We start from the raw sequence: 24,105 nt of genomic DNA on the forward strand, positions 1-24,105 counted from the left end.
TTTGGTAAAAAATGGTGATAATTCCGCTAAATATCGTTTAAAGTCATTTGTATTGAACTAATCATACTTTTTATATTTTTATTGTTAAGTTCACATTATTTTACATCTAAAACACGTATTTACAATACATTTGGGTGAATACAAAAAATAGAAAAAAAATTTGGTAAAAAATTGTGATAATTCCGCTAAATATCGTTTAAAGTCATTTGTATTGAACTAATCATACTTTTTATATTTTTATCGTTAAGTTCACATTATTTTACATCTAAAACACGTATTTACAATACATTTGGGTGAATACAAAAAATAGAAAAAAAATTTGGTAAAAAATGGTGATTATTCCGCTAAATATCGTTTAAAGTCATTTGTATTGAACTAATCATACTTTTTATATTTTTATCGTTAAGTTCACATTATTTTACATCTAAAACACGTCTTTACAATACATTTGGGTGAATATAAAAGGTCGTAAAAAAATTTTGAAATACAGGTGATGAATCCGCTAAATATCGTCTTAAGTAAATTTCTATTAAACTAATCATACTTTTTATATTTTTAACGTTAAGTTCACATTATTTTACATCTAAAACACGTGTTTACAATACATTTGGGTGAATACAAAAAATAGAAAAAAAATTTGGTAAAAAATGGTGATAATTCCGCTAAATATCGTTTAAAGTCATTTGTATTGAACTAATCATACTTTTTATATTTTTATCGTTAAGTTCACATTATTTTACATCTAAAACACGTCTTTACAATACATTTGGGTGAATATAAAAGGTCGTAAAAAAACTTTGAAATACAGGTGATGAATCCGCTAAATATCGTCTTAAGTCATTTCTATTAAACTAATCATACTTTTTATATTTTTAAAGTTAAGTTCACATTATTTTACATCTAAAACACGTGTTTACAATACATTTGGGTGAATACAAAAAATAGAAAAAAAATTTGATAAAAAATGGTGATAATTCCGCTAAATATCGTTTAAAGTCATTTGTATTGAACTAATCATACTTTTTATATTTTTATCGTTAAGTTCACATTATTTTACATCTAAAACACGTATTTACAATACATTTGGGTGAATACAAAAAATAGAAAAAAAATTTGTGAAAAAATTTGATAAAACATGGTGATAATTCCGCTAAATATCGTTTAAAGTCATTAGTATTGAACTAATCATACTTTTTATATTTTTATCGTTAAGTTCACATTATTTTACATCTAAAACACGTCTTTACAATACATTTGGGTGAATATAAAAGGTCGTAAAAAAATTTTGAAATACAGGTGATGAATCCGCTAAATATCGTCTTAAGTCATTTCTATTAAACTAATCATACTTTTTATATTTTTAACGTTAAGTTCACATTATTTTACATCTAAAACACGTGTTTACAATACATTTGGGTGAATACAAAAAATAGAAAAAAAATTTGGGCAAAAATTGGGTAAAAAATGGTGATAATTCCGCTAAATATCGTTTAAAGTCATTTGTATTGAACTAATCATACTTTTTATATTTTGATTGTTAAGTTCACATTATTTTACATCTAAAACACGTATTTACAATACATTTGGGTGAATACAAAAAATAGAAAAAAAATTTGGTAAAAAATTGTGATAATTCCGCTAAATATCGTTTAAAGTCATTTGTATTGAACTAATCATACTTTTTATATTTTTATCGTTAAGTTCACATTATTTTACATCTAAAACACGTATTTACAATACATTTGGGTGAATATAAAAGGTCGTAAAAAAATTTTGAAATACAGGTGATGAATCCGCTAAATATCGTCTTAAGTCATTTCTATTAAACTAATCATACTTTTTATATTTTTAACGTTAAGTTCACATTATTTTACATCTAAAACACGTGTTTACAATACATTTGGGTGAATACAAAAAATAGAAAAAAAATTTGGTAAAAAATGGTGATAATTCCGCTAAATATCGTTTAAAGTCATTTGTATTGAACTAATCATACTTTTTATATTTTTATCGTTAAGTTCACATTATTTTACATCTAAAACACGTATTTACAATACATTTGGGTGAATATAAAAGGTCGTAAAAAAATTTTGAAATACAGGTGATGAATCCGCTAAATATCGTCTTAAGTCATTTCTATTAAACTAATCATACTTTTTATATTTTTAACGTTAAGTTCACATTATTTTACATCTAAAACACGTGTTTACAATACATTTGGGTGAATACAATAAATAGAAAAAAAATTTGGGCAAAAATTGGGTAAAAAATGGTGATAATTCCGCTAAATATCGTTTAAAGTCATTTGTATTGAACTAATCATACTTTTTATATTTTTATCGTTAAGTTCACATTATTTTACATCTAAAACACGTGTTTACAATACATTTGGGTGAATACAAAAAATAGAAAAAAAATTTGGTAAAAAATGGTGATAATTCCGCTAAATATCGTTTAAAGTCATTTGTATTGAAGTAATCATACTTTTTATATTTTTATAAGTTCACATTATTTTACATCTAAAACACGTATTTACAATACATTTGGGTGAATTTAAAAAATAGAAAAAAAATTTGGGAAAAAATTTGGTAAAAAATGGTGATAATTCCGCTAAATATCGTTTAAAGTCATTTGTATTGAACTAATCATACTTTTTATATTTTTATCGTTAAGTTCACATTATTTTACATCTAAAACACGTCTTTACAATACATTTGGGTGTATATAAAAGGTCGTAAAAAAATTTTGAAATACAGGTGATGAATCCGCTAAATATCGTCTTAAGTCATTTCTATTAAACTAATCATACTTTTTATATTTTTAACGTTAAGTTCACATTATTTTACATCTAAAACACGTGTTTACAATACATTTGGGTGAATACAAAAAATAGAAAAAAAATTTGGTAAGAAATGGTGATAATTTCGCTAAATATCGTTTAAAGTCATTTGTATTGAACTAATCATACTTTTTATATTTTTATCGTTAAGATCACATTATTTTACATCTAAAACACGTATTTACAATACATTTGGGTGAATACCAAAAATAGAAAAAAAATTTGGGAAAAAATTTGGTAAAAAATGGTGATAATTCCGCTAAATATCGTTTAAAGTCATTTGTATTGAACTAATCATACTTTTTATATTTTTATCGTTAAGTTCACATTATTTTACATCTAAAACACGTCTTTACAATACATTTGGGTGAATATAAAAGGTCGTAAAAAAATTTTGAAATACAGGTGATGAATCCGCTAAATATCGTCTTAAGTAAATTTCTATTATACTAATCATACTTTTTATATTTTTAACGTTAAGTTCACATTATTTTACATCTAAAACACGTGTTTACAATACATTTGGGTGAATACAAAAAATAGAAAAAAAATTTGGTAAAAAATGGTGATAATTCCGCTAAATATCGTTTAAAGTCATTTGTATTGAACTAATCATACTTTTTATATTTTTATCGTTAAGTTCACATTATTTTACATCTAAAACACGTATTTACCATACATTTAGGTGAATACAAAAAATAGAAAAAAAATTTGGGATAAAATTTGGTAAAAAATGGTGATAATTCCGCTAAATATCGTTTAAAGTCATTTGTATTGAACTAATCATACTTTTTATATTTTTATTGTTAAGTTCACATTATTTTACATCTAAAACACGTATTTACAATACATTTGGGTGAATACAAAAAATAGAAAAAAAATTTGGTAAAAAATTGTGATAATTCCGCTAAATATCGTTTAAAGTCATTTGTATTGAACTAATCATACTTTTTATATTTTTATCGTTAAGTTCACATTATTTTACATCTAAAACACGTATTTACAATACATTTGGGTGAATACAAAAAATAGAAAAAAAATTTGGTAAAAAATGGTGATTATTCCGCTAAATATCGTTTAAAGTCATTTGTATTGAACTAATCATACTTTTTATATTTTTATCGTTAAGTTCACATTATTTTACATCTAAAACACGTCTTTACAATACATTTGGGTGAATATAAAAGGTCGTAAAAAAATTTTGAAATACAGGTGATGAATCCGCTAAATATCGTCTTAAGTAAATTTCTATTAAACTAATCATACTTTTTATATTTTTAACGTTAAGTTCACATTATTTTACATCTAAAACACGTGTTTACAATACATTTGGGTGAATACAAAAAATAGAAAAAAAATTTGGTAAAAAATGGTGATAATTCCGCTAAATATCGTTTAAAGTCATTTGTATTGAACTAATCATACTTTTTATATTTTTATCGTTAAGTTCACATTATTTTACATCTAAAACACGTCTTTACAATACATTTGGGTGAATATAAAAGGTCGTAAAAAAACTTTGAAATACAGGTGATGAATCCGCTAAATATCGTCTTAAGTCATTTCTATTAAACTAATCATACTTTTTATATTTTTAAAGTTAAGTTCACATTATTTTACATCTAAAACACGTGTTTACAATACATTTGGGTGAATACAAAAAATAGAAAAAAAATTTGATAAAAAATGGTGATAATTCCGCTAAATATCGTTTAAAGTCATTTGTATTGAACTAATCATACTTTTTATATTTTTATCGTTAAGTTCACATTATTTTACATCTAAAACACGTATTTACAATACATTTGGGTGAATACAAAAAATAGAAAAAAAATTTGTGAAAAAATTTGATAAAACATGGTGATAATTCCGCTAAATATCGTTTAAAGTCATTAGTATTGAACTAATCATACTTTTTATATTTTTATCGTTAAGTTCACATTATTTTACATCTAAAACACGTCTTTACAATACATTTGGGTGAATATAAAAGGTCGTAAAAAAATTTTGAAATACAGGTGATGAATCCGCTAAATATCGTCTTAAGTCATTTCTATTAAACTAATCATACTTTTTATATTTTTAACGTTAAGTTCACATTATTTTACATCTAAAACACGTGTTTACAATACATTTGGGTGAATACAAAAAATAGAAAAAAAATTTGGGCAAAAATTGGGTAAAAAATGGTGATAATTCCGCTAAATATCGTTTAAAGTCATTTGTATTGAACTAATCATACTTTTTATATTTTGATTGTTAAGTTCACATTATTTTACATCTAAAACACGTATTTACAATACATTTGGGTGAATACAAAAAATAGAAAAAAAATTTGGTAAAAAATTGTGATAATTCCGCTAAATATCGTTTAAAGTCATTTGTATTGAACTAATCATACTTTTTATATTTTTATCGTTAAGTTCACATTATTTTACATCTAAAACACGTATTTACAATACATTTGGGTGAATATAAAAGGTCGTAAAAAAATTTTGAAATACAGGTGATGAATCCGCTAAATATCGTCTTAAGTCATTTCTATTAAACTAATCATACTTTTTATATTTTTAACGTTAAGTTCACATTATTTTACATCTAAAACACGTGTTTACAATACATTTGGGTGAATACAAAAAATAGAAAAAAAATTTGGTAAAAAATGGTGATAATTCCGCTAAATATCGTTTAAAGTCATTTGTATTGAACTAATCATACTTTTTATATTTTTATCGTTAAGTTCACATTATTTTACATCTAAAACACGTATTTACAATACATTTGGGTGAATATAAAAGGTCGTAAAAAAATTTTGAAATACAGGTGATGAATCCGCTAAATATCGTCTTAAGTCATTTCTATTAAACTAATCATACTTTTTATATTTTTAACGTTAAGTTCACATTATTTTACATCTAAAACACGTGTTTACAATACATTTGGGTGAATACAATAAATAGAAAAAAAATTTGGGCAAAAATTGGGTAAAAAATGGTGATAATTCCGCTAAATATCGTTTAAAGTCATTTGTATTGAACTAATCATACTTTTTATATTTTTATCGTTAAGTTCACATTATTTTACATCTAAAACACGTGTTTACAATACATTTGGGTGAATACAAAAAATAGAAAAAAAATTTGGTAAAAAATGGTGATAATTCCGCTAAATATCGTTTAAAGTCATTTGTATTGAAGTAATCATACTTTTTATATTTTTATAAGTTCACATTATTTTACATCTAAAACACGTATTTACAATACATTTGGGTGAATTTAAAAAATAGAAAAAAAATTTGGGAAAAAATTTGGTAAAAAATGGTGATAATTCCGCTAAATATCGTTTAAAGTCATTTGTATTGAACTAATCATACTTTTTATATTTTTATCGTTAAGTTCACATTATTTTACATCTAAAACACGTCTTTACAATACATTTGGGTGTATATAAAAGGTCGTAAAAAAATTTTGAAATACAGGTGATGAATCCGCTAAATATCGTCTTAAGTCATTTCTATTAAACTAATCATACTTTTTATATTTTTAACGTTAAGTTCACATTATTTTACATCTAAAACACGTGTTTACAATACATTTGGGTGAATACAAAAAATAGAAAAAAAATTTGGTAAGAAATGGTGATAATTTCGCTAAATATCGTTTAAAGTCATTTGTATTGAACTAATCATACTTTTTATATTTTTATCGTTAAGATCACATTATTTTACATCTAAAACACGTATTTACAATACATTTGGGTGAATACCAAAAATAGAAAAAAAATTTGGGAAAAAATTTGGTAAAAAATGGTGATAATTCCGCTAAATATCGTTTAAAGTCATTTGTATTGAACTAATCATACTTTTTATATTTTTATCGTTAAGTTCACATTATTTTACATCTAAAACACGTCTTTACAATACATTTGGGTGAATATAAAAGGTCGTAAAAAAATTTTGAAATACAGGTGATGAATCCGCTAAATATCGTCTTAAGTAAATTTCTATTATACTAATCATACTTTTTATATTTTTAACGTTAAGTTCACATTATTTTACATCTAAAACACGTGTTTACAATACATTTGGGTGAATACAAAAAATAGAAAAAAAATTTGGTAAAAAATGGTGATAATTCCGAAAATATCGTTTAAAGTCATTTGTATTGAACTAATCATACTTTTTATATTTTTATCGTTAAGTTCACATTATTTTACATCTAAAACACGTATTTACCATACATTTAGGTGAATACAAAAAATAGAAAAAAAATTTGGGTTAAAATTTGGTAAAAAATGGTGATAATTGCGCTAAATATCGTTTAAAGTCATTTGTATTGAACTAATCATACTTTTTATATTTTTATCGTTAAGTTCACAATATTTTACATCTAAAACACGTCTTTACAATACATTTGGGTGAATATAAAAGGTCGTAAAAAAACTTTGAAATACAGGTGATGAATCCGCTAAATATCGTCTTAAGTCATTTCTATTAAACTAATCATACTTTTTATATTTTTAAAGTTAAGTTCACATTATTTTACATCTAAAACACGTGTTTACAATACATTTGGGTGAATACAAAAAATAGAAAAAAAATTTGATAAAAAATGGTGATAATTCCGCTAAATATCGTTTAAAGTCATTTGTATTGAACTAATCATACTTTTTATATTTTTATCGTTAAGTTCACATTATTTTACATCTAAAACACGTATTTACAATACATTTGGGTGAATACAAAAAATAGAAAAAAAATTTGTGAAAAAATTTGATAAAACATGGTGATAATTCCGCTAAATATCGTTTAAAGTCATTAGTATTGAACTAATCATACTTTTTATATTTTTATCGTTAAGTTCACATTATTTTACATCTAAAACACGTATTTACAATACATTTGGGTGAATATAAAAGGTCGTAAAAAAATTTTGAAATACAGGTGATGAATCCGCTAAATATCGTCTTAAGTCATTTCTATTAAACTAATCATACTTTTTATATTTTTAACGTTAAGTTCACATTATTTTACATCTAAAACACGTGTTTACAATACATTTGGGTGAATACAAAAAATAGAAAAAAAATTTGGGCAAAAATTGGGTAAAAAATGGTGATAATTCCGCTAAATATCGTTTAAAGTCATTTGTATTGAACTAATCATACTTTTTATATTTTGATTGTTAAGTTCACATTATTTTACATCTAAAACACGTATTTACAATACATTTGGGTGAATACAAAAAATAGAAAAAAAATTTGGTAAAAAATTGTGATAATTCCGCTAAATATCGTTTAAAGTCATTTGTATTGAACTAATCATACTTTTTATATTTTTATCGTTAAGTTCACATTATTTTACATCTAAAACACGTATTTACAATACATTTGGGTGAATACAAAAAATAGAAAAAAAATTTGGGAAAAAATTTGGTAAAAAATGGTGATAATTCCGCTAAATATCGTTTAAAGTCATTTGTATTGAACTAATCATACTTTTTATATTTTGATTGTTAAGTTCACATTATTTTACATCTAAAACACGTATTTACAATACATTTGGGTGAATATAAAAGGTCGTAAAAAAATTTTGAAATACAGGTGATGAATCCGCTAAATATCGTCTTAAGTCATTTCTATTAAACTAATCATACTTTTTATATTTTTAACGTTAAGTTCACATTATTTTACATCTAAAACACGTGTTTACAATACATTTGGGTGAATACAAAAAATAGAAAAAAAATTTGGGCAAAAATTGGGTAAAAAATGGTGATAATTCCGCTAAATATCGTTTAAAGTCATTTGTATTGAACTAATCATACTTTTTATATTTTGATTGTTAAGTTCACATTATTTTACATCTAAAACACGTATTTACAATACATTTGGGTGAATACAAAAAATAGAAAAAAAATTTGGTAAAAAATTGTGATAATTCCGCTAAATATCGTTTAAAGTCATTTGTATTGAACTAATCATACTTTTTATATTTTTATCGTTAAGTTCACATTATTTTACATCTAAAACACGTATTTACAATACATTTGGGTGAATACAAAAAATAGAAAAAAAATTTGGGAAAAAATTTGGTAAAAAATGGTGATAATTCCGCTAAATATCGTTTAAAGTCATTTGTATTGAACTAATCATACTTTTTATATTTTTATCGTTAAGTTCACATTATTTTACATCTAAAACACGTATTTACAATACATTTGGGTGAATACAAAAAATAGAAAAAAAATTTGTGAAAAAATTTGATAAAAAATGGTGATAATTCCGCTAAATATCGTTTAAAGTCATTTGTATTGAACTAATCATACTTTTTATATTTTTATCGTTAAGTTCACATTATTTTACATCTAAAACACGTATTTACAATACATTTGGGTGAATATAAAAGGTCGTAAAAAAATTTTGAAATACAGGTGATGAATCCGCTAAATATCGTCTTAAGTCATTTCTATTAAACTAATCATACTTTTTATATTTTTAACGTTAAGTTCACATTATTTTACATCTAAAACACGTGTTTACAATACATTTGGGTGAATACAAAAAATAGAAAAAAAATTTGGTAAAAAATTGTGATAATTCCGAAAATATCGTTTAAAGTCATTTGTATTGAACTAATCATACTTTTTATATTTTTATCGTTAAGTTCACATTATTTTACATCTAAAACACGTATTTACCATACATTTAGGTGAATACAAAAAATAGAAAAAAAATTTGGGTTAAAATTTGGTAAAAAATGGTGATAATTGCGCTAAATATCGTTTAAAGTCATTTGTATTGAACTAATCATACTTTTTATATTTTTATCGTTAAGTTCACAATATTTTACATCTAAAACACGTCTTTACAATACATTTGGGTGAATATAAAAGGTCGTAAAAAAACTTTGAAATACAGGTGATGAATCCGCTAAATATCGTCTTAAGTCATTTCTATTAAACTAATCATACTTTTTATATTTTTAAAGTTAAGTTCACATTATTTTACATCTAAAACACGTGTTTACAATACATTTGGGTGAATACAAAAAATAGAAAAAAAATTTGATAAAAAATGGTGATAATTCCGCTAAATATCGTTTAAAGTCATTTGTATTGAACTAATCATACTTTTTATATTTTTATCGTTAAGTTCACATTATTTTACATCTAAAACACGTATTTACAATACATTTGGGTGAATACAAAAAATAGAAAAAAAATTTGTGAAAAAATTTGATAAAACATGGTGATAATTCCGCTAAATATCGTTTAAAGTCATTAGTATTGAACTAATCATACTTTTTATATTTTTATCGTTAAGTTCACATTATTTTACATCTAAAACACGTATTTACAATACATTTGGGTGAATATAAAAGGTCGTAAAAAAATTTTGAAATACAGGTGATGAATCCGCTAAATATCGTCTTAAGTCATTTCTATTAAACTAATCATACTTTTTATATTTTTAACGTTAAGTTCACATTATTTTACATCTAAAACACGTGTTTACAATACATTTGGGTGAATACAAAAAATAGAAAAAAAATTTGGGCAAAAATTGGGTAAAAAATGGTGATAATTCCGCTAAATATCGTTTAAAGTCATTTGTATTGAACTAATCATACTTTTTATATTTTGATTGTTAAGTTCACATTATTTTACATCTAAAACACGTATTTACAATACATTTGGGTGAATACAAAAAATAGAAAAAAAATTTGGTAAAAAATTGTGATAATTCCGCTAAATATCGTTTAAAGTCATTTGTATTGAACTAATCATACTTTTTATATTTTTATCGTTAAGTTCACATTATTTTACATCTAAAACACGTATTTACAATACATTTGGGTGAATACAAAAAATAGAAAAAAAATTTGGGAAAAAATTTGGTAAAAAATGGTGATAATTCCGCTAAATATCGTTTAAAGTCATTTGTATTGAACTAATCATACTTTTTATATTTTGATTGTTAAGTTCACATTATTTTACATCTAAAACACGTATTTACAATACATTTGGGTGAATATAAAAGGTCGTAAAAAAATTTTGAAATACAGGTGATGAATCCGCTAAATATCGTCTTAAGTCATTTCTATTAAACTAATCATACTTTTTATATTTTTAACGTTAAGTTCACATTATTTTACATCTAAAACACGTGTTTACAATACATTTGGGTGAATACAAAAAATAGAAAAAAAATTTGGGCAAAAATTGGGTAAAAAATGGTGATAATTCCGCTAAATATCGTTTAAAGTCATTTGTATTGAACTAATCATACTTTTTATATTTTGATTGTTAAGTTCACATTATTTTACATCTAAAACACGTATTTACAATACATTTGGGTGAATACAAAAAATAGAAAAAAAATTTGGTAAAAAATTGTGATAATTCCGCTAAATATCGTTTAAAGTCATTTGTATTGAACTAATCATACTTTTTATATTTTTATCGTTAAGTTCACATTATTTTACATCTAAAACACGTATTTACAATACATTTGGGTGAATACAAAAAATAGAAAAAAAATTTGGGAAAAAATTTGGTAAAAAATGGTGATAATTCCGCTAAATATCGTTTAAAGTCATTTGTATTGAACTAATCATACTTTTTATATTTTTATCGTTAAGTTCACATTATTTTACATCTAAAACACGTATTTACAATACATTTGGGTGAATACAAAAAATAGAAAAAAAATTTGTGAAAAAATTTGATAAAAAATGGTGATAATTCCGCTAAATATCGTTTAAAGTCATTTGTATTGAACTAATCATACTTTTTATATTTTTATCGTTAAGTTCACATTATTTTACATCTAAAACACGTATTTACAATACATTTGGGTGAATATAAAAGGTCGTAAAAAAATTTTGAAATACAGGTGATGAATCCGCTAAATATCGTCTTAAGTCATTTCTATTAAACTAATCATACTTTTTATATTTTTAACGTTAAGTTCACATTATTTTACATCTAAAACACGTGTTTACAATACATTTGGGTGAATACAAAAAATAGAAAAAAAATTTGGTAAAAAATTGTGATAATTCCGCTAAATATCGTTTAAAGTCATTTGTATTGAACTAATCATACTTTTTATATTTTTATCGTTAAGTTCACATTATTTTACATCTAAAACACGTATTTACAATACATTTGGGTGAATATAAAAGGTCGTAAAAAAATTTTGAAATACAGGTGATGAATCCGCTAAATATCGTCTTAAGTCATTTCTATTAAACTAATCATACTTTTTATATTTTTAACGTTAAGTTCACATTATTTTACATCTAAAACACGTGTTTACAATACATTTGGGTGAATACAATAAATAGAAAAAAAATTTGGGCAAAAATTGGGTAAAAAATGGTGATAATTCCGCTAAATATCGTTTAAAGTCATTTGTATTGAACTAATCATACTTTTTATATTTTGATTGTTAAGTTCACATTATTTTACATCTAAAACACGTATTTACAATACATTTGGGTGAATACAAAAAATAGAAAAAAAATTTGGTAAAAAATTGTGATAATTCCGCTAAATATCGTTTAAAGTCATTTGTATTGAACTAATCATACTTTTTATATTTTTATCGTTAAGTTCACATTATTTTACATCTAAAACACGTATTTACAATACATTTGGGTGAATACAAAAAATAGAAAAAAAATTTGGGAAAAAATTTGGTAAAAAATGGTGATAATTCCGCTAAATATCGTTTAAAGTCATTTGTATTGAACTAATCATACTTTTTATATTTTTATCGTTAAGTTCACATTATTTTAAATCTAAAACACGTATTTACAATACATTTGGGTGAATACAAAAAATAGAAAAAAAATTTGTGAAAAAATTTGATAAAAAATGGTGATAATTCCGCTAAATATCGTTTAAAGTCATTTGTATTGAACTAATCATACTTTTTATATTTTTATCGTTAAGTTCACATTATTTTACATCTAAAACACGTATTTACAATACATTTGGGTGAATATAAAAGGTCGTAAAAAAATTTTGAAATACAGGTGATGAATCCGCTAAATATCGTCTTAAGTCATTTCTATTAAACTAATCATACTTTTTATATTTTTAACGTTAAGTTCACATTATTTTACATCTAAAACACGTGTTTACAATACATTTGGGTGAATACAATAAATAGAAAAAAAATTTGGGCAAAAATTGGGTAAAAAATGGTGATAATTCCGCTAAATATCGTTTAAAGTCATTTGTATTGAACTAATCATACTTTTTATATTTTGATTGTTAAGTTCACATTATTTTACATCTAAAACACGTATTTACAATACATTTGGGTGAATACAAAAAATAGAAAAAAAATTTGGTAAAAAATTGTGATAATTCCGCTAAATATCGTTTAAAGTCATTTGTATTGAACTAATCATACTTTTTATATTTTTATCGTTAAGTTCACATTATTTTACATCTAAAACACGTATTTACAATACATTTGGGTGAATACAAAAAATAGAAAAAAAATTTGGGAAAAAATTTGGTAAAAAATGGTGATAATTCCGCTAAATATCGTTTAAAGTCATTTGTATTGAACTAATCATACTTTTTATATTTTTATCGTTAAGTTCACATTATTTTAAATCTAAAACACGTATTTACAATACATTTGGGTGAATACAAAAAATAGAAAAAAAATTTGTGAAAAAATTTGATAAAAAATGGTGATAATTCCGCTAAATATCGTTTAAAGTCATTTGTATTGAACTAATCATACTTTTTATATTTTTATCGTTAAGTTCACATTATTTTACATCTAAAACACGTGTTTACAATACATTTGGGTGAATACAAAAAATAGAAAAAAAATTTGGTAAAAAATGGTGATAATTCCGCTAAATATCGTTTAAAGTCATTTGTATTGAACTAATCATACTTTTTATATTTTTATCGTTAAGTTCACATTATTTTACATCTAAAACACGTATTTACAATACATTTGGGTGAATATAAAAGGTCGTAAAAAAATTTTGAAATACAGGTGATGAATCCGCTAAATATCGTCTTAAGTCATTTCTATTAAACTAATCATACTTTTTATATTTTTAACGTTAAGTTCACATTATTTTACATCTAAAACACGTGTTTACAATACATTTGGGTGAATACAATAAATAGAAAAAAAATTTGGGCAAAAATTGGGTAAAAAATGGTGATAATTCCGCTAAATATCGTTTAAAGTCATTTGTATTGAACTAATCATACTTTTTATATTTTTATCGTTAAGTTCACATTATTTTACATCTAAAACACGTGTTTACAATACATTTGGGTGAATACAAAAAATAGAAAAAAAATTTGGTAAAAAATGGTGATAATTCCGCTAAATATCGTTTAAAGTCATTTGTATTGAACTAATCATACTTTTTATATTTTTATCGTTAAGTTCACATTATTTTACATCTAAAACACGTATTTACAATACATTTGGGTGAATTTAAAAAATAGAAAAAAAATTTGGGAAAAAATTTGGTAAAAAATGGTGATAATTCCGCTAAATATCGTTTAAAGTCATTTGTATTGAACTAATCATACTTTTTATATTTTTATCGTTAAGTTCACATTATTTTACATCTAAAACACGTCTTTACAATACATTTGGGTGAATATAAAAGGTCGTAAAAAAATTTTGAAATACAGGTGATGAATCCGCTAAATATCGTCTTAAGTCATTCCTATTAAACTAATCATACTTTTTATATTTTTAACGTTAAGTTCACATTATTTTACATCTAAAACACGTGTTTACAATACATTTGGGTGAATACAAAAAATAGAAAAAAAATTTGGTAAGAAATGGTGATAATTTCGCTAAATATCGTTTAAAGTCATTTGTATTGAACTAATCATACTTTTTATATTTTTATCGTTAAGTTCACATTATTTTACATCTAAAACACGTATTTACCATACATTTAGGTGAATACAAAAAATAGAAAAAAAATTTGGGATAAAATTTGATAAAAAATGGTGATAATTCCGCTAAATATCGTTTTAAGTCATTTGTATTGAACTAATCATACTTTTTATATTTTTATTGTTAAGTTCACATTATTTTACATCTAAAACACGTCTTTACAATACATTTGGGGGAATATAAAAGGTCGTAAAAAAATTTTGAAATACAGGTGATGAATCCTCTAAATATCGTCTTAAGTCATTTCTATTAAACTAATCATACTTTTTATATTTTTAACGTTAAGTTCACATTATTTTACATCTAAAACACGTGTTTACAATACATTTGGGTGAATACAAAAAATAGAAAAAAAATTTGGTAAAAAATGGTGATAATTCCGCTGAATATCGTTTAAAGTCATTTGTATTGAACTAATCATACTTTTTATATTTTTATCGTTAAGTTCACATTATTTTACATCTAAAACACGTATTTACAATACATTTGGGTGAATACAAAAAATAGAAAAAAAATTTGGGAAAAAATTTGGTAAAAAATGGTGATAATTCCGCTAAATATCGTTTAAAGTCAATTGTATTGAACTAATCATACTTTTTATATTTTTATCGTTAAGTTCACATTATTTTACATCTAAAACACGTATTTACAATACATTTGGGTGAATATAAAAGGTCGTAAAAAAATTTTGAAATACAGGTGATGAATCCGCTAAATATCGTCTTAAGTCATTTCTATTAAACTAATCATACTTTTTATATTTTTAACGTTAAGTTCACATTATTTTACATCTAAAACACGTGTTTACAATACATTTGGGTGAATACAAAAAATAGAAAAAAAATTTGGTAAAAAATGGTGATAATTCAGCTAAATATCGTTTAAAGTCATTTGTATTGAACTAATCATACTTTTTATATTTTTATCGTTAAGTTCAAATTATTTTACATCTAAAACACGTATCTACAATACATTTGGGTGAATTTAAAAAATAGAAAAAAAATTTGGGAAACAATTTGGTAAAAAATGGTGATAATTCCGCTAAATATCGTTTAAAGTCATTTGTATTGAACTAATCATACTTTTTATATTTTTATCGTTAAGTTCACATTATTTTACATCTAAAACACGTCTTTACAATACATTTGGGTGAATATAAAAGGTCGTAAAAAAATTTTGAAATACAGGTGATGAATCCGCTAAATATCGTCTTAAGTCATTTCTATTAAACTAATCATACTTTTTATATTTTTAACGTTAAGTTCACATTATTTTACATCTAAAACACGTGTTTACAATACATTTGGGTGAATACAAAAAATAGAAAAAAAATTTGGTAAGAAATGGTGATAATTCCGCTAAATATCGTTTAAAGTCATTTGTATTGAACTAATCATACTTTTTATATTTTTATCGTTAAGTTCACATTATTTTACATCTAAAACACGTATTTGCAATACATTTGGGTGAATACAAAAAATAGAAAAAAAATTTGGTAAAAAATGGTGATAATTCCGCTAAATATCGTTTAAAGTCATTTGTATTGAACTAATCATACTTTTTATATTTTTATCGTTAAGTTCACATTATTATACATCTAAAACACGTCTTTACAATACATTTGGGTGAATATAAAAGGTCGTAAAAAAAATTTTGAAATACAGGTGATGAATCCTCTAAATATCGTCTTAAGTGATTTCTATTAAACTAATCATACTTTTTATATTTTTAACGATAAGTTCACATTATTTTACATCTAAAACACGTGTTTACAATACATTTGGGTGAATACAAAAAATAGAAAAAAAATTTGGTAAAAAATGGTGATAATTCCGCTAAATATCGTTTAAAGTCATTTGTATTGAACTAATCATACTTTTTATATTTTTATCGTTAAGTTCACATTATTTTACATCTAAAACACGTATTTACCATACATTTAGGTGAATACAAAAAATAGAAAAAAAATTTGGGATAAAATTTGGTAAAAAATGGTGATAATTCCGCTAAATATCGTTTAAAGTCATTTGTATTGAACTAATCATACTTTTTATATTTTTATCGTTAAGTTCACATTATTTTACATCTAAAACACGTCTTTACAATACATTTGGGTGAATATAAAAGTTCGTAAAAAAACTTTGAAATACAGGTGATGAATCCGCTAAATATCGTCTTAAGTCATTTCTATTAAACTAATCATACTTTTTATATTTTTAAAGTTAAGTTCACATTATTTTACATCTAAAACATGTGTTTACAATACATTTGGGTGAATACAAAAAATAGAAAAAAAATTTGGTAAAAAATGGTGATAATTCCGCTAAATATCGTTTAAAGTCATTTGTATTGAACTAATCATACTTTTTATATTTTTATCGTTAAGTTCACATTATTTTACATCTAAAACACGTATTTACAATACATTTGGGTGAATACAAAAAATAGAAAAAAAATTTGTGAAAAAATTTGATAAAAAATGGTGATAATTCCGCTAAATATCGTTTAAAGTCATTTGTATTGAACTAATCATACTTTTTATATTTTTATCGTTAAGTTCACATTATTTTACATCTAAAACACGTATTTACAATTCATTTGGGTGAATATAAAAGGTCGTAGAAAAAATTTTGAAATACAGGTGATGAATCCGCTAAATATCGTCTTAAGTCATTTCTATTAAACTAATCATACTTTTTATATTTTTAACGTTAAGTTCACATTATTTTACATCTAAAACACGTGTTTACAATACATTTGGGTGAATACAAAAAATAGAAAAAAAATTTGGGCAAAAATTGGGTAAAAAATGGTGATAATTCCGCTAAATATCGTTTAAAGTCATTTGTATTGAACTAATCATACTTTTTATATTTTTATCGTTAAGTTCACATTATTTTACATCTAAAACACGTATTTACAATACATTTGGGTGAATACAAAAAATAGAAAAAAAATTTGGGAAAAAATTTGGTAAAAAATGGTGATGAATCCTCTAAATATCGTCTTAAGTCATTTCTATTAAACTAATCATACTTTTTATATTTTTAACGTTAAGTTCACATTATTTTACATCTAAAACACGTGTTTACAATACATTTGGGTGAATACAAAAAATAGAAAAAAAATTTGGTAAAAAATGGTGATAATTCCGCTAAATATCGTTTAAAGTCATTTGTATTGAACTAATCATACTTTTTATATTTTTATCGTTAAGTTCACATTATTTTACATCTAAAACACGTATTTACAATACATTTGGGTGAATACAAAAAATAGAAAAAAAATTTGGGAAAAAATTTGGTAAAAAATGGTGATAATTCCGCTAAATATCGTTTAAAGTCATTTGTATTGAACTAATCATACTTTTTATATTTTTATCGTTAAGATCACATTATTTTACATCTAAAACACGTGTTTACAATACATTTGGGTGAATACAAAAGGTCGTAAAAAAATTTTGAAATACAGGTGATGAATCCTCTAAATATCGTCTTAAGTCATTTCTATTAAACTAATCATACTTTTTATATTTTTAACGTTAAGTTCAAATTATTTTACATCTAAAACACGTGTTTACAATACATTTGGGTGAATACAAAAAATAGAAAAAAAATTTGGTAAAAAATGGCGATAATTCCGCTAAATATCGTTTAAAGTCATTTGTATTGAACTAATCATACTTTTTATATTTTTATCGTTAAGTTCACATTATTTTACATCTAAAACACGTATTTACCATACATTTATTTAGGTGAATACAAAAAATAGAAAAAAAATTTGGGATAAAATTTGGTAAAAAATGGTGATAATTCCGCTAAATATCGTTTAAAGTCATTTGTATTGAACTAATCATACTTTTTATATTTTTATCGTTAAGTTCACATTATTTTACATCTAAAACACGTCTTTACAATACATTTGGGTGAATATAAAAGTTCGTAAAAAAACTTTGAAATACAGGTGATGAATCCGCTAAATATCGTCTTAAGTCATTTCTATTAAACTAATCATACTTTTTATATTTTTAAAGTTAAGTTCACATTATTTTACATCTAAAACACGTGTTTACAATACATTTGGGTGAATACAAAAAATAGAAAAAAAATTTGGTAAAAAATGGTGATAATTCCGCTAAATATCGTTTAAAGTCATTTGTATTGAACTAATCATACTTTTTATATTTTTATCGTTAAGTTCACATTATTTTACATCTAAAACACGTCTTTACAATACATTTGGGTGAATATAAAAGTTCGTAAAAAAACTTTGAAATACAGGTGATGAATCCGCTAAATATCGTCTTAAGTCATTTCTATTAAACTAATCATACTTTTTATATTTTTTAAGTTAAGTTCACATTATTTTACATCTAAAACACGTGTTTACAATACATTTGGGTGAATACAAAAAATAGAAAAAAAATTTGGTAAAAAATGGTGATAATTCCGCTAAATATCGTTTAAAGTCATTTGTATTGAACTAATCATACTTTTTATATTTTTATCGTTAAGTTCACATTATTTTACATCTAAAACACGTCTTTACAATACATTTGGGTGAATATAAAAGGTCGTAAAAAAATTTTGAAATACAGGTGATGAATCCGCTAAATATCGTCTTAAGTCATTTCTATTAAACTAATCATACTTTTTATATTTTTAACGTTAAGTTCACATTATTTTACATCTAAAACACGTGTTTACAATACATTTGGGTGAATACAAAAAATAGAAAAAAAATTTGGTAAGAAATGGTGATAATTCCGCTAAATATCGTTTAAAGTCATTTGTATTGAACTAATCATACTTTTTATATTTTTATCGTTAAGTTCACATTATTTTACATCTAAAACACGTATTTGCAATACATTTGGGTGAATACAAAAAATAGAAAAAAAATTTGGTAAAAAATGGTGATAATTCCGCTAAATATCGTTTAAAGTCATTTGTATTGAACTAATCATACTTTTTATATTTTTATCGTTAAGTTCACATTATTATACATCTAAAACACGTCTTTACAATACATTTGGGTGAATATAAAAGGTCGTAAAAAAAATTTTGAAATACAGGTGATGAATCCTCTAAATATCGTCTTAAGTGATTTCTATTAAACTAATCATACTTTTTATATTTTTAACGATAAGTTCACATTATTTTACATCTAAAACACGTGTTTACAATACATTTGGGTGAATACAAAAAATAGAAAAAAAATTTGGTAAAAAATGGTGATAATTCCGCTAAATATCGTTTAAAGTCATTTGTATTGAACTAATCATACTTTTTATATTTTTATCGTTAAGTTCACATTATTTTACATCTAAAACACGTATTTACCATACATTTAGGTGAATACAAAAAATAGAAAAAAAATTTGGGATAAAATTTGGTAAAAAATGGTGATAATTCCGCTAAATATCGTTTAAAGTCATTTGTATTGAACTAATCATACTTTTTATATTTTTATCGTTAAGTTCACATTATTTTACATCTAAAACACGTCTTTACAATACATTTGGGTGAATATAAAAGTTCGTAAAAAAACTTTGAAATACAGGTGATGAATCCGCTAAATATCGTCTTAAGTCATTTCTATTAAACTAATCATACTTTTTATATTTTTAAAGTTAAGTTCACATTATTTTACATCTAAAACATGTGTTTACAATACATTTGGGTGAATACAAAAAATAGAAAAAAAATTTGGTAAAAAATGGTGATAATTCCGCTAAATATCGTTTAAAGTCATTTGTATTGAACTAATCATACTTTTTATATTTTTATCGTTAAGTTCACATTATTTTACATCTAAAACACGTATTTACAATACATTTGGGTGAATACAAAAAATAGAAAAAAAATTTCTGAAAAAATTTGATAAAAAATGGTGATAATTCCGCTAAATATCGTTTAAAGTCATTTGTATTGAACTAATCATACTTTTTATATTTTTATCGTTAAGTTCACATTATTTTACATCTAAAACACGTATTTACAATTCATTTGGGTGAATATAAAAGGTCGTAGAAAAAATTTTGAAATACAGGTGATGAATCCGCTAAATATCGTCTTAAGTCATTTCTATTAAACTAATCATACTTTTTATATTTTTAACGTTAAGTTCACATTATTTTACATCTAAAACACGTGTTTACAATACATTTGGGTGAATACAAAAAATAGAAAAAAAATTTGGGCAAAAATTGGGTAAAAAATGGTGATAATTCCGCTAAATATCGTTTAAAGTCATTTGTATTGAACTAATCATACTTTTTATATTTTTATCGTTAAGTTCACATTATTTTACATCTAAAACACGTATTTACAATACATTTGGGTGAATACAAAAAATAGAAAAAAAATTTGGGAAAAAATTTGGTAAAAAATGGTGATGAATCCTCTAAATATCGTCTTAAGTCATTTCTATTAAACTAATCATACTTTTTATATTTTTAACGTTAAGTTCACATTATTTTACATCTAAAACACGTGTTTACAATACATTTGGGTGAATACAAAAAATAGAAAAAAAATTTGGTAAAAAATGGTGATAATTCCGCTAAATATCGTTTAAAGTCATTTGTATTGAACTAATCATACTTTTTATATTTTTATCGTTAAGTTCACATTATTTTACATCTAAAACACGTATTTACAATACATTTGGGTGAATACAAAAAATAGAAAAAAAATTTGGGAAAAAATTTGGTAAAAAATGGTGATAATTCCGCTAAATATCGTTTAAAGTCATTTGTATTGAACTAATCATACTTTTTATATTTTTATCGTTAAGATCACATTATTTTACATCTAAAACACGTGTTTACAATACATTTGGGTGAATACAAAAGGTCGTAAAAAAATTTTGAAATACAGGTGATGAATCCTCTAAATATCGTCTTAAGTCATTTCTATTAAACTAATCATACTTTTTATATTTTTAACGTTAAGTTCAAATTATTTTACATCTAAAACACGTGTTTACAATACATTTGGGTGAATACAAAAAATAGAAAAAAAATTTGGTAAAAAATGGCGATAATTCCGCTAAATATCGTTTAAAGTCATTTGTATTGAACTAATCATACTTTTTATATTTTTATCGTTAAGTTCACATTATTTTACATCTAAAACACGTATTTACCATACATTTAGGTGAATACAAAAAATAGAAAAAAAATTTGGGATAAAATTTGGTAAAAAATGGTGATAATTCCGCTAAATATCGTTTAAAGTCATTTGTATTGAACTAATCATACTTTTTATATTTTTATCGTTAAGTTCACATTATTTTACATCTAAAACACGTCTTTACAATACATTTGGGTGAATATAAAAGTTCGTAAAAAAACTTTGAAATACAGGTGATGAATCCGCTAAATATCGTCTTAAGTCATTTCTATTAAACTAATCATACTTTTTATATTTTTAAAGTTAAGTTCACATTATTTTACATCTAAAACATGTGTTTACAATACATTTGGGTGAATACAAAAAATAGAAAAAAAATTTGGGCAAAAATTGGGTAAAAAATGGTGATAATTCCGCTAAATATCGTTTAAAGTCATTTGTATTGAACTAATCATACTTTTTATATTTTTATCGTTAAGTTCACATTATTTTACATCTAAAACACGTATTTACAATACATTTGGGTGAATACAAAAAATAGAAAAAAAATTTGTGAAAAAATTTGATAAAAAATGGTGATAATTCCGCTAAATATCGTTTAAAGTCATTTGTATTGAAATAATCATACTTTTTATATTTTTATCGTTAAGTTCACATTATTTTACATCTAAAACACGTATTTACAATACATTTGGGTGAATACAAAAAATAGAAAAAAAATTTGTGAAAAAATTTGATAAAAAATGGTGATAATTCCGCTAAATATCGTTTAAAGTCATTTGTATTGAACTAATCATACTTTTTATATTTTTATCGTTAAGTTCACATTATTTTACATCTAAAACACGTATTTACAATACATTTGGGTGAATATAAAAGGTCGTAAAAAAATTTTGAAATACAGGTGATGAATCCGCTAAATATCGTCTTAAGTCATTTCTATTAAACTAATCATACTTTTTATATTTTTAACGTTAAGTTCACATTATTTTACATCTAAAACACGTGTTTACAATACATTTGGGTGAATACAAAAAATAGAAAAAAAATTTGGGCAAAAATTGGGTAAAAAATGGTGATAATTCCGCTAAATATCGTTTAAAGTCATTTGTATTGAACTAATCATACTTTTTATATTTTTATCGTTAAGTTCACATTATTTTACATCTAAAACACGTCTTTACAATACATTTGGGTGAATATAAAAGTTCGTAAAAAAACTTTGAAATACAGGTGATGAATCCGCTAAATATCGTCTTAAGTCATTTCTATTAAACTAATCATACTTTTTATATTTTTAACGTTAAGTTCAAATTATTTTACATCTAAAACACGTGTTTACAATACATTTGGGTGAATACAAAAAATAGAAAAAAAATTTGGTAAAAAATGGCGATAATTCCGCTAAATATCGTTTAAAGTCATTTGTATTGAACTAATCATACTTTTTATATTTTTATCGTTAAGTTCACATTATTTTACATCTAAAACACGTATTTACCATACATTTAGGTGAATACAAAAAATAGAAAAAAAATTTGGGATAAAATTTGGTAAAAAATGGTGATAATTCCGCTAAATATCGTTTAAAGTCATTTGTATTGAACTAATCATACTTTTTATATTTTTATCGTTAAGTTCACATTATTTTACATCTAAAACACGTCTTTACAATACATTTGGGTGAATATAAAAGTTCGTAAAAAAACTTTGAAATACAGGTGATGAATCCGCTAAATATCGTCTTAAGTCATTTCTATTAAACTAATCATACTTTTTATATTTTTAAAGTTAAGTTCACATTATTTTACATCTAAAACACGTGTTTACAATACATTTGGGTGAATACAAAAAATAGAAAAAAAATTTGGTAAAAAATGGTGATAATTCCGCTAAATATCGTTTAAAGTCATTTGTATTGAACTAATCATACTTTTTATATTTTTATCGTTAAGTTCACATTATTTTACATCTAAAACACGTCTTTACAATACATTTGGGTGAATATAAAAGTTCGTAAAAAAACTTTGAAATACAGGTGATGAATCCGCTAAATATCGTCTTAAGTCATTTCTATTAAACTAATCATACTTTTTATATTTTTTAAGTTAAGTTCACATTATTTTACATCTAAAACACGTGTTTACAATACATTTGGGTGAA

The sequence above is a fragment of the Diuraphis noxia genome, unplaced genomic scaffold, assembly GCF_037042655.1.
Source record: "Diuraphis noxia isolate RWA-SAM2 unplaced genomic scaffold, SU_Dnox_SAM2 contig0004, whole genome shotgun sequence".
In the NCBI taxonomy this organism is placed as follows: Eukaryota; Metazoa; Arthropoda; class Insecta; order Hemiptera; family Aphididae; genus Diuraphis; species Diuraphis noxia.